This window comes from Felis catus, chromosome C1, assembly GCF_018350175.1.
Source record: "Felis catus isolate Fca126 chromosome C1, F.catus_Fca126_mat1.0, whole genome shotgun sequence".
Lineage (NCBI taxonomy): Eukaryota > Metazoa > Chordata > Mammalia > Carnivora > Felidae > Felis > Felis catus.
The window spans coordinates 37,389,290-37,401,867 of NC_058375.1; positions in this window are offsets into that span (position 1 = coordinate 37,389,290).

Below are 12,578 nucleotides of genomic sequence, written 5' to 3' on the forward strand. Positions count from 1 at the left end.
CCTCACAGCCCAGAGCCCAGGATGACATCATATGCACTTGCATGGCAGTTCTGGTTATTGTTACAGACAAGGAAATTAAGGCACGGAGAGATGTGACTTGGCCAAAGCTCACAGTGAACCCAGGAAAAGCTGAGACCCAAACTCAAGTACCTAGTTCCCAGTCCACAGGTTTACCCACCATGCCAGGATGCTTGGTCCTCCCCGTAGCTCTGCTTTGGAGCTTCTTTTGCAGCCTGAAAACTGGGGAAATCCCTTCATCTGGTCCCGGACTGAGTCCCAGTCAAGGACAGTGCCCAGAGTCTGGTCACAGTCTGAGTACTGGCCCCTCCTTGCCATCAAGATGACTCTCTGTGAAGATAGGGTCAATTCAGTGCAGGCTGTGGCCTCTATCCCCCCTGTGCTCTCTGGTGGAAGTCAGGGCACCCTGTGCATACCGGTAACTTTTACAGAATCTCCTGGGAGAAGGACCGTCCAAGTTCTGCGAAAAATAATTTAACTCTTGGACATGTCACAAGGCGTCCCCTGGCCCAGCCATTCCAGCCTTCCACAGGGACCCTGAGGAGAGGCTTCTGGGGTCTATTAGGCCCGATCTCTTGCTCTCTCCCCATGGCTCCAGCCCTGCCTCACCCACTATCATCACACCGAATCCCCCCTTGTGCCTCAGCTACTGCTGCTCCTTCTGCCTTATTGGCCTTCTCTTGTCTCCTCGCGTTTCTCACAATTCAACCTTTTGGCCACTTCCTCCCTGAAGCCTCCCTGCAACGGGGCTGGATTTCATCTCTCCTCCTCTGGTCCCATTGCCTTTGCCTGACTGCATCACTTAACTGAAAGCGGGGGACTCCTGTAATTCTGAGTTCCAGAAGTCAGTTCGCTTCTCTGAGCCCCTGCAAATAGGTGCTGGCCATTCCCATATCAGAAAGCCCCGCCAGGGAATGCTTCCCCGAGAAAATGATGCCTGGATGGAGAACTGAGAGTGAGATCTGAGGGTGGGTAAAAGAGTGAACATTGAGAGCCTTCTGCGTGGGCCAAGGGCTGATGCGGAAGAAGGGCTTTAGTTTCATGCAAGGAACAGAAAAGAGTCCAGTGTGGCTGGAACAAGCCTGTGGCCAATTTAAAGGATTTAGGAGGAGAAACCATTTTGTTTATTTGGTTCCGGGGGAGGGGGATGCATAGTGTCCTAAAAAGGATCAGATTTGCATTTCTAGAAAGCTCTTTGGCTGCAAGGTGACGAAGGGGGGGGGGGGGGGGAAGGTAAGAAGTGGGAAGACCAGTTCTGACACCAAGGCAGTGGTCCAGTGGGAGGGTGGACTAGGGTGCCGAGGAAGAGATGACAAGAGGCAGATGAAGACGACCTGTATTTAGGATACAAAACTGGGGTTGTACCCATAGGGTTTGGGGGATGAGAGGGAAGCAGAAATCCAGGACCCCTCTGGGTTTCTGGCTCTCCTTGGTTTAGGTGGTGGTGTTATTCCTGGATATAGGGGCCTGGAGGCCAGGGAGCATGGGGAGAGATTCTGCATTTGGTTTCGAATTTCTTGAGTTTAGGTGTCCGGGGCAGCTACAAGCTGTCGGATTCTCCTACCGGGCATTAAATGACCCCGCAAGGCTGTAGGGAAGGAACACAGGCGGCAAGGCTTTCGTCAACCCTGCGGCAGAAGAGTGTGCCCAGGTATCCGTGGCAGGGCGCGGAGGTGACGCTCACCACCCACTCTGTTCGCAAAGCTCGCAAAGCTCGAGATTCTGACAGTCTGGCAGCCATCGCGGACCTGCCCCAACCCCCGCCCCCAGCACCCCCGCCTGAAGCGAGGAGGGGGGGCTCGTGACGTCTACACCCTCCTCCCCTGCCCTGTTTCCGACGGTCGGTGGAAAAACGGAAACTGCGCACTGAGCAGGGCGCCGCCTGAAATAGCATCTGGTGCCTGTCGGTCAGCGCTGTCCGAGCGTCCAGGAGCGAGTGACGCGGCCCGCGGCCCCGCCAGGAAATGCCACCCCTCCTCCGCGTGCCTGGAGCAGGGGCCTCGGGCGGGCAGGAAACCCAGAGCGCCCGGGCTGGGGTGGGGAGCAGGGTAGGGTGGAGGGGAGGTTGGGACCCAGACAGGTCAGTCTGGAGTCTGGTCCTGGAAGGGAACATCCTGGAGAGAACAGCCTCTCCAGGTTTGGGGCCTGAGGCCGCGGTGGCCACTCTCCGACCTGTCCCCTGCCTCCACCCCTACCCCTACCAAAGGCTGGGCTCTTCCTAACCCCCAAATTTGAGGTCTTAATTTTTTCAAGCGTTTCAGCCCACTCTGTCTCTGGGTACTAGCTGATCTCTGAGCTTTCTCCCCTGAGCTTGTCCTCTGGAGGAATGCAGGGTGTGTGCGCTCTGGTGGACAGCCAGGTTTACTTTCAGTGCATTTATGTGGAGGCACAATGTGCCAGGTACTGCCCTAAGCACTTCATAAGTATTAATTCAGTTAATCCTTCCAACAACCCAGTGAAGTCGGGGCTGCCCTCACCTGCATTTTGCAGGTAAGCAACTGAGGCACAGAAAGGTTGAGCAACTTTGTGGAGAACACCCAGCTGGTAAGTGGTGGAGCCAGAATCCCGGCCCAAGGCAGTCAGGCTCCAGGCTGTGCGGCTTCCAAGGGCAGTCCTGAGTTCCCATCCCTGCTCTCTCACTTGTCAGCAGTAGCTTTGTAGGAAAGTGTCTCAGTCTCTGTGCTCCACTTTCCTCATCTGTAGAAGAGGGGGTGATTGTTGTCCATACATCATAGTGTTCTCATCACAGGGTTATTTGTAGTGGTAAAAACTCTGGGGGCGCCAGGGTGGCTCAGTCGGTTAAGGGTCTGACTTCGGCTCAGGTCGTGATCTCACGGTTCATGAGTTCGAGCCCCCCGTGGAATCGGGCTCTGTGCTGACAGCTCAGAGCCTGCTTCTGCTTCTGCTTCTGTGTCTCCCTCTGTCTCTCTGCCCCTCCCCCACGCATTCTCTGTCTCTCTCTCTCTCTCTCTCTCTCTCTCTCAAAAATAAATAAATAAACACTAAACAAATTTAAAAATAAAACCAAACTCCGACTCGAGGAGGTGACATCGTTTCCCCCCTCCACTTCCATGGGACCGCTGTCTCCATTTTGGCCTCCATTCCCTGCCCTGAAAGAACCCGCCCCCTGCCCGTAAGTGGGGCTGAGAGAGAACTCCAAGCTGAAGCGTGGGGAGCGCCATCTGTATGCTGCCCAAGCCCAGCGCGGACACCACAGCTCCCACGGACGGAAAGGGCTTCAGCCCAGAATTCCGCTTCTCAGAGTGGGCCATCAGCACCACCTGGGAACTCATTAGAAACGCCAAGTCCCAGGCCCTGGGCCTGATGCATCAGAAACTCCGGGAGTGAGGCCCAGAAGCCTGCATGTCCACAGGACGTCCAGGGGATTCTGATGTTCACCAAACCCTGAGAAACTCTGCCCTAGTTACCGCTGTCCTCTGCAAGGCCCACCATAAAATAGTTGAATCTGTTAAGAAAGCACCGCGCTTCCTAGTGCTTTGAAGCCATGTCCCTGTCCCTGCCCCATGCTTCTGACAGGAGCATGCGGAAGACCAAGGCTGCTCCCCAGACCTGGAATGGTTAGTGCCTAAACTCATCTGTCCTCATGAGGGAGCCGCCCAGCCAGCTCTGCCCTCAGTGGTCGTGTTCCCAGAGCTGTCAGAAAAGGAGAGGCACGGGTGCTGCCCCCAGCCCTCTGGGCAGTGAACGAACAGTTGCTGGTGGTCACTCAGACAGGCCCTGGGCCTTGGGTACACATAAATACTTGTGGGCAGGACTGCTAGACCGCTGAAGGGGGCTCTATGTCCTGAGCACCTTCCACGTACGCCTGCACAGCTCCCTGTGTCTGGCTCTTCTCTGCCACGACACCCTCTACAATAACCCTGCCAGGCTGCTAGTGTGACCCCAGCTTTCAAGATGAGGAAACCGGCTCAGCTCTCCCGAGGTCACTCAGCTGGTCTGCAGCCACGTCGCCTTGGGCCCAATGTCCTCTTCATGCCTTCTGGCTGTAATGACTCATTTGCTACATCGAGAGAACTTTAAAATTGTGGACACTTTGGATGGCACTGTGATATGCCCCGACGTAAATCCCTTGTGACCCTAAAAAATAAAAACAAATAGCCAAAAAACTCATGAAGAGGTGCTCAAGTTTACATTAGGGAAATGTGAATTCAAACTGCAATGAGATACCTGTGACACACTGACTAAAATGGCTAAAATTTAAAAGACTGACACTAGCAACTAACGGTGAGGATGTGGAGAAACTGGAATTCTCATAGTTGAAGGGAAACGCAAAAATGACTCAAGCACCTTGAAGAACTCTTTGACGGTTCCTTATAAATATACAGTTCATAGGGACGCCTGGGTGGCTCAGTCAAGCGTCAGACTCTCGATTTTGGTTCAGGTCATGATCTCACAGTTTGTGAGATCGAGCCCCGGGTCTCAGCTCTGCGCTGAGCATGGATCCTGCTTAAGATTCTGTCCCTCTCCCTCTGCCCCTACCCTGCTAGGGCTCTCTCTCTCTCTCCCTCTCTCTCTCTCTCAAAAAAAAAAAAATAGTTGATAGACATATACTTATTTGGGAGAATTGAAAAACATATATCCCCAAGAACTCTGGGACGCAATATTCATATAGCCGCTTTATTCATAACAGCTAAAACCCAGAAACAATCCAAATGCCCATCAACAGGTGAACAGGTAAATTGTGGTACATTCACGCAACAGAATACTACTCAACAGTAAAGAAAGAACCAACCTACTGATACATGCAAGAATACGAAATCATCTCAAAAACATTATGCTCGGTGAAAGAGGACAGGCACAAAAGAGTATACTTGTGTATGATTCCATCTATAGAAAACTCCAGAAAAGGCAAAGCTAATCTATAATGGCAGAGTTCAAGTCAGGGTTGGTGGTAGAGGAGAGATGACAGCAAAGAGGCACAAGGGACGTCTCTGGGGATGAAAATATTCTCTGTCTCGATTCATGGTGCTGCTTACACGAGCGTATGTGTGTCAAAAGTCAATAACCTGTATCCTTCAAATGGGTGCATTTCATTGTGTATAAATCATGCCTCAGTAAGGTTGATTGCAAACATTTTTTTGTGTGGCCTGGCTTCGGTCTTATCCTGTCCAGGATGCCATCGCTGATCAATCCTGCACTGATACCCCTCACTCTCACTGTCCTCCAGAGCAGGCCCCAGAGCCCCCGGCGGCAGTCTGACGCACGCTGCTTAGGGCCAGGCACACGAACAGCAGTAGCTATCTGGGGACATGAGAGGAAGTGGATTGATGGTGTTTGCAAAAGTGACAGACACATCTGCCAGGAAGTAGGGTCACTTCCTCTGACCCTCAGTTTCCCCATCTCTAATAGGGATGGGCGAGGGGACCACAGGATCTCTCTCCCTTTTATCTCTTATCATCTCTTTCAGTGTGCCGTCTCTATCTCCAGCTCTCACTCTTTGGGTCTGCTCTTCTTTCTGTCTTTAATCTGGCTCTCATCTGTGCCTCCTTCCTCTTTCTGGGTCTCCGCTCAGGTTCTTAGTGAGAGCTCCCACACCCCACAGGTACCCGGAAAAACAAGGAGCCCACTTCCTTGTCACATCCTAACAAGTCAGGCCCTGCAGAGTCATAGCCGGTCTGCCAGCTCCTATGGGGTGACAGTGAGAGGGCGATGAAAAGGAGGGTGGGAAGGGAAGGGGAGAGTTGTTTTAAAGGCACCATTAAGGAGACACATGGGCCTACCGGGCTCTGTCACACAACCATGAGTCGCCAGGAAAACCTCTCGTCTGCACGGCCCTGCGTGGCCTGGGTTCTGCGTGTCCAGCCCGGAACCCATTCCACAGGACAGGGCCCTAATGGAGTAGAAGAGAATACGCGATTAACTGTCTGCCCCACCAGGCTTGAGTTCCTCCTCAACCATTTCGTGGCTGGTGGCCCTAAGCAAGTTACTGCACTTTTCCCTGCCTCAGTTTCCTCATCTCTAAAATGGAGGTAAAAAGAACACATGATTCACAGGGTTGCTGGGAACCTATGGCACATATATAAAAAGCTGAGCACAGAGCTGAGCGCCGTCTCATAAATAGAAACTGTAATTTTCTTATGAGCCTCTACCCCACCCTGTATTCAGGCCTACAGATACTGAGATGGAAGAGAGAGATACAGTAGCAAGGATTACATGTTCTGCCAGACAGGGGTATGCAAAATACTTTGGAGACCCAGGAGAGACTGTGTGTGTGTGTGTGTGTGTGTGTGTGTGTGTGTGTGTGTGTGTGTTTTGGGTATTCTTGCTGGGAAGGATCAGACTAGACTTTGCAAAACTGGTGTTGTCTGTCTTGGACTGGGAGTAGCAGGGTCAGATGATGGGGAAGTGCGATAGCAGGTGCAAAGGCCCAGTGGTGGGAAGGGAAGGGTACATGTGGGGATGGTGAGAAGTTCAGTGTGACTGTCACTGTTATACAAAGGGGCTACACAAGGCGGTAGATGAGGCGAGCATGGTGGGCCAGGGCTATCCAAAATGCATGCCCACCCAGCTTCACTCATTCCTTTATTCCACACTTGCTAAGGGTCTAGCTTGTGCCAGACAATATCCTAGGTGCGGGGGTGACATGCTCCCCTCGCTTGGACAGCATGCTCTGCGCTAGGTTAAGAAATCTGGCTTCCTTCTCCTAAAAGCTTCTTCCTAAAAGCTGTGATGGGAGAGCAGTCTCCCACCCTCTCCGGAACTCAGTTTCCTCATCTGTACAGTGGGCATGGCCCCTGCTTATGCATTCATTTTAAACAAACACTTTTGAACAGTAATTCTGGGCCCCATGCTGGCTGCTGGGGATGTGACAGGACTCAGAGCCCATCTGGGCTGCCTGCCAAGGCGCCGAGGCTTGTGCCTTGAGAGGCTTGGGAGAATGCAAAGTTGCCGAGTGGATTAAAATATACATGGGCTGGGTACTGTGCTCCTCCCACGTCAGTCCCACCCTGGTCTTGTTTCCCAGGACCATACACTGGGGCCCTGTTGCACTGGGTGGCAGGGGGAGGAGAGGGCGGGGTGCACACCAAGTAAATCTTCTCTAAGCAGAGGGAGCCAAGGGCTTTGGCTGCCCTAGGACTTCCAGGAGAGCAGAAGTTCCTGCCTCCAGCCTTTTCCCCTGTGTCCCTTAAACATCCCTCCAATATGGTGCCAACCACTACATCAGGGGGATTGTGTACCCCAAAGAGCTCCTCGGAGACAGGTCTGGTTTATCTATGCCCCAGCATATCATAGAGACAGAGTAGCAGCACCGCAATGGTATGTTGAAGGAATAAGAGTGACGGAACTGGAGAAAGAAATCGAGCGAGAGGGACACCACCCAGCAGGAACCTGGGCCGTGAACTTGGAGGAAGCCCAAACTGCCAGCCCTCCTGGTCCTAGAAACCAGCCACCAAGAAGGTGCAAGGGCACCCTGTGTGGCCCTCACCAGGAGAGAGGAATGGTTCCACAAGCACACAAGCTGTGAGTCGCAGCCCCTTCCCGGGGCAGCCCAGGAAGTGCAGGCTCTCGCGGGGATAGGGCTGCTGGACACCTGGTCTCCACAGATACTCTCCGTGCTGGGTGGAGAGGAGAGCACAGGTGGGGGCTTCAAGAGTCACAGTGCAGGGCCCTCCGGGTGATTCTGGGGGTTTGGAGCAAGTCACTTACCAGGAGTGACTCCGCTATGGTCCCTGTATCTGCCCCCTTCCAACCAGCATCTTATCAAGGTAGGAACTGAGCTTTATGAAACTGACACACATGCTTACTTCAAGCCCCTTCTGCTGCCGAGGGGAAAGGAGGAGGAGAAAAAGAAGGAAAGGATAACACGGGCTCTGAAGCCAGACAGGCCTGAGTTCAAATCCTGACTTCACCTGTGTGACCTTGGGCACATCACTTTACCATGGAGTCTCCATTTCCTCTCAGGGGGAATCCTGACATAATGCCCAGGTTAAGAGCAATGGCTCTGGAGCCAGACTGTCCAGATTTGAATCCTTGTTCTTCCTAGTGGCTGTGTGACCTCAGGGAAAGTTACTTAACCTCTCTGTTCCTACTTTCTAGCCCATAATGGGGGTAATAAAAATATCCACCTCTTAACATTTGTTGTGAAGAATAAGTTAACAAATGTTAGAACAGGCTTAGAACAGAGCAGGTGTGCTCACTGAACTATTGTTATTACTTCACCGAGAACTTCTATGAGTGTTTGCAGGTGAACCCGCATGTTTGCTTCTGTCACTTCCCAGGGCTATTGTGAAGTCTAAATGAGGTTCGAGTAGGACTTGGATAAATATGGGTGAATATGATTTTGCACATGTGTGTCTGTGCACGCGCAAGTGCATTTCTACAACAGCAGGGTCTAACGGTGCCTTTTCTTCCTCTGTTATGCTCCCCAGGGTCTAGCACAAGATATAGCAGGGACGTTTGGCAAACCTTGTGCCTGTGACTCTTCACTGGATGAGGGGATCGTACATGGTCCCTGACTTCAAGGAGTTCCCAGCCATGGGTACACATAACCAACACACAAGTTGGCTGTAATAAATCTGGAAGAGGACAAAAAGAGAACCGGAGGGAGGATTATGTAAAGTCAAAGGAGAAAAATGTCGCTTCCACAACAGGATTCTGGGAAGGTTTTCTGCAGGATGGGGAGGGGATGTGGGACAGAGTAGAATTTAAGCGGGGGTTTGAAGGATACACACAGGGTTTGAACTCATGGCGGGTTTAGAGGCAAATGAGCTGGGAAGTATGTGTGTGCGCACAGACACTGCCTTTTTTTTTCTTCTTCATAGTATAAGGAGAAAAGGAAGGGCCTAGGTTATTGCTTGATACCTAACTTACTCAGATACCATGGCCTATGATAGGACGGTCTAGAGTCCTCAATTCCAGTCCCAGCTCTGTGCTTACTAAGCTGTGTAGACTTGAACAAGTCCCTTCTCTTCTTGGGGTCCCAATGTCCTCATTTGTACAATGAGGACCCAGTGATTTCTGAGGACCCTGAAGCTCTGACACCCTTGAGTACCTGATGTCATGTTTTCCATTGTGTTTTTAATTAGTCCCTCTCATCCTCCTGGTCCCAGACCACCCACGAAGAGGCAGGACACAGGGCTCTCCCTAAATCCATCCTTTTCCTGGAGTTCAGCCTCTGACCAGGAAGTGGAAAACAGGATTTCCTCTGAGGATGTTCTCTGTGACCGACAGTTCCGGTTTGGGGAATGGAGAGGAGATAGGGAACATCACCTATGCTTCCAAACTCTAAAAACCCCTTTTCGTGGGTTTGAGGTTTCTTTCCACACTGGACTTTGAGCTCCTTCAAAACAGGGAATGTATAACTCAGAGCTGGAGAAAGACATGTTGCTATGGGTTCGAACAGATATTCCTCAACATTTTGGTGGGGGAAAACTGAATTCTCTTTTTCTTTTTAATTCTTTTTAATGTTTATTTATTTTTAGAAAGAGGCAGAGATGGAATGTGAGCGGGGGAGGGGCAGAGAGAGACACACAGAATCTGAAGCAGGCTCCAGGCTTGCTCTGAGCTGTCAGCACAGAGCCCGACGTGGAGCTTGAACCCACGAACTGTGAGATCATGACCTGAACTGAAGTCTGATGCTTAATCAAGTGAGCCATCCAGGCGCCCCCTTTTTTTTAAGTTGTGAAATACATTAAGCATTATAAAAAGTGGGGAAATTTCTTTTTTCTCACCTGTGACTGTGGCAATCCTTCAAAACCCTTCACGGCCCAACTCCAGTGCTATCTCTTGCAGAAGCCTCTCCTTCCTCCAGACTTACAAACCACTCCTCACACCCCGTATTTCTGCATCACTGCTTCATAATCACAGCATGCCGGAGATCAACAGGCTAGCCCTTCACCTCAAAAATGGGGAAACTAAAGCCTAGTGACAAGAGGTGACTTGCCCAAAGGGACAGAATTCGGGGCAGAGCAACAAGAGGGACCCAACAGTTGCTCCCTCAGGGTTCTTCCTAGCATATTTTCTCCCTATCTTTGGTTTCCTGCCTCCAACTCCATCCTCCAATGCTGTGCCTCTTCATTTCTCCTTGCTTTCCAACAAGCCGTTCCCACTGCTGGAAATGGCACTTCTTCCCCTTCCCTATTCTATATAGTTCTACTATGAGGGCTGGCCTCACTGTCCTGCTAATGTTTGCATGTTTCTCCCCCGTTAGATTGAGATCCGACAGGGCATTTGTCCCATGAATCACCTTATGCTCAGCATCTAGAGTGCCCAGCAGAATCAACAAGGGATACCTGTTGAATGATCAGGAGGAAAACAGGTGCTGGCGAGGAGAGGAAGAAAGGGGAAGAGGCCTTTGCTGGGGCTAGATGCTATGGAAGAACACAAGGTTGATGTCCTGGTTGTTAACTATAGATGTGTGGCCTTGGCCCAGGTGTACCTTATCTGTCTTTCTCATTATGTGTTAAGAGGGGGTTACTGAAGCCTGCCACACATACTTCAGTCTGGTCCGGGATGGGAGGATTACATGAGGTAGTAGTTGGAAAGCACTTGGACAAGTGTGAAGCAGTCTGCTAACCTAAAACACTGCCAATAAATTTATTTTGCGAGCTTAAAGCCCTCTCGGTTAATCTAGGAGGCTAGGAAAGGTTCTGTCCGCCCCCACCCCCCACCCCCTTGTGAGAAACATCTAGAAAACAAAGGCACAGAAACTTTTGTTCTTCTAATTTCCTGGAGCTCTTACAGTAGACTCAGTTGAAGATTCCCAGGATGTAAAATCATTGAAGTGAGCTCTTTAACAGAGCTGGGGCTGCCTACTTCAGGACACAAGTGAAAATGGTAACTTCTGGTGTCGGCTAAAGGGTGAGCAGACTCCTTCTTCGGCACAAGTAAGGCACGGCCCCTTGGAGGACAGCACCTACTCGAAACCGCACTGACTACAGTATTCGGAATCATTCATTCAGCTCAAGATGTTTGTTGTAGGAAGCTCTTCCAGGATTCCTCAGGCCTCAAGAGGAGTTGTATTTCTCGGTGCGCTTAATAAGAGCTTGGGCTCTGGAATTCTACTTGAGCTTGCACCTCTGCTAGCAATTTGCTTGGGTACATTATTCCCCTCAGGCTGTCCCCTCATCTAAGAGAATGACAATCACCAACCAGCTCGGGTCAGCAAGGAGGCTTAAATGAACCGCTGCATGTGAAGTGAGCACGGGCATGTGCTAAAATGACGGAAGCGATCAGGATTATGCTTCTGTGGCTCCTTGCAGTCTGGAGCACTCCTTTTGACTTTTCAACTGTCTCATACTGTGGTCTGTTTCCAGGGTGTATCTGTTTTCCTTAGAATCTCTGCAGCTGGCAAAGGCAAGGTTCAGGTCTAACTTGCCCACATCCACTTCCGTGCCCCTTAGCACAGTAAGGTAAGGCAGAGGACAAGTGAGCACAGACTAGCCAGCAAGGGGTTCAGAGGCTGAAAGAGGGGACATTTGGTGAAGGCAGGGGTGCCAACTGGCCAGGACCTAGACGAATGGGTTTGTTTCCCAGAAGCTGGGTAATGGAAGCTCCATCGTTTCCTTATTCCATTTGAAGAAGCACCCGTGTATCTATAAATGGTATGCCGTGGGACTGGATGAAAGGGAAAACTTCAGGCAAATGTCACTTGAGAGGCAATCATATCCAGAGTCTTTTAACCCAATTTTCCCAGTACTCATGCTTTCCCCAAAGATGCTTGAAAGCTACCTTAGCAACTAATTTACCAAATAACTTCCCACAGTAAAACGTTCTTAGACAACTTTCCAGAGGAGGCTCTTCTCTAGACATGCGTTTAGTAGAAAGAGACATGTTTGGTTGAATTAGTCTGCAGTCTAAATTCAGTCTCCAAAACTGCTTAAGTGTCTTATCAGAGGCCTTAAATTAGATGTGGTAACGGAGGGGACGGAATTAGATTTTGCCTAAAAAGCCTCAGGTTCAGTTTTTATTGTTCAGACAGAGAGCTTCTTGTTTGGTGTGAAAATTACAGGGTTCCCAGTGATAATGGTATAGTTAATGAGGCTGTCAGTTAATTCACTAGCATTCTCAGTTTTTTCAATAATGTGCAATCTAAATTATACCCACACTCGCTTCTTGGGTGAGACATTGCAGGCTAATGTTAAACGGAGCATACTTGAAGTAGCACTGACAATTCCGTTCCTTAAAAGTTGACTCTAGTGAAGACTTTAAGTGGGTCTTTAGGCTATTTATTAAAATAACTAAAGTCCCAAATGTAGCCTATGGAAACAAAGGGAAACACAGAATCATTATGGCCATTTCTACATCTTGATTTTAACCCCAAATAGCAGCGCTGCAGGGAAACAGACACCGACCAGTCCTGGTTCCAGTGGGGAAGAGCACAGAGCAACCAGGCTGCTAACTAACTAAAAACTGTTTTTATCAGATTATTACCTCAGAAGGCCCCAAACGAGCTGGAAAGTATTTAGAGATACAAAGTCCCCTTCTTTCCAGCTTCCATATCAAACTTTGATAGAAGAAAGTGACATCTAAGTTAACTTCAGCAGAAGAGCTTGATCTCTCAAGTGAATGAGGGCTTTTTCCTTTTAGATTTAGAAATA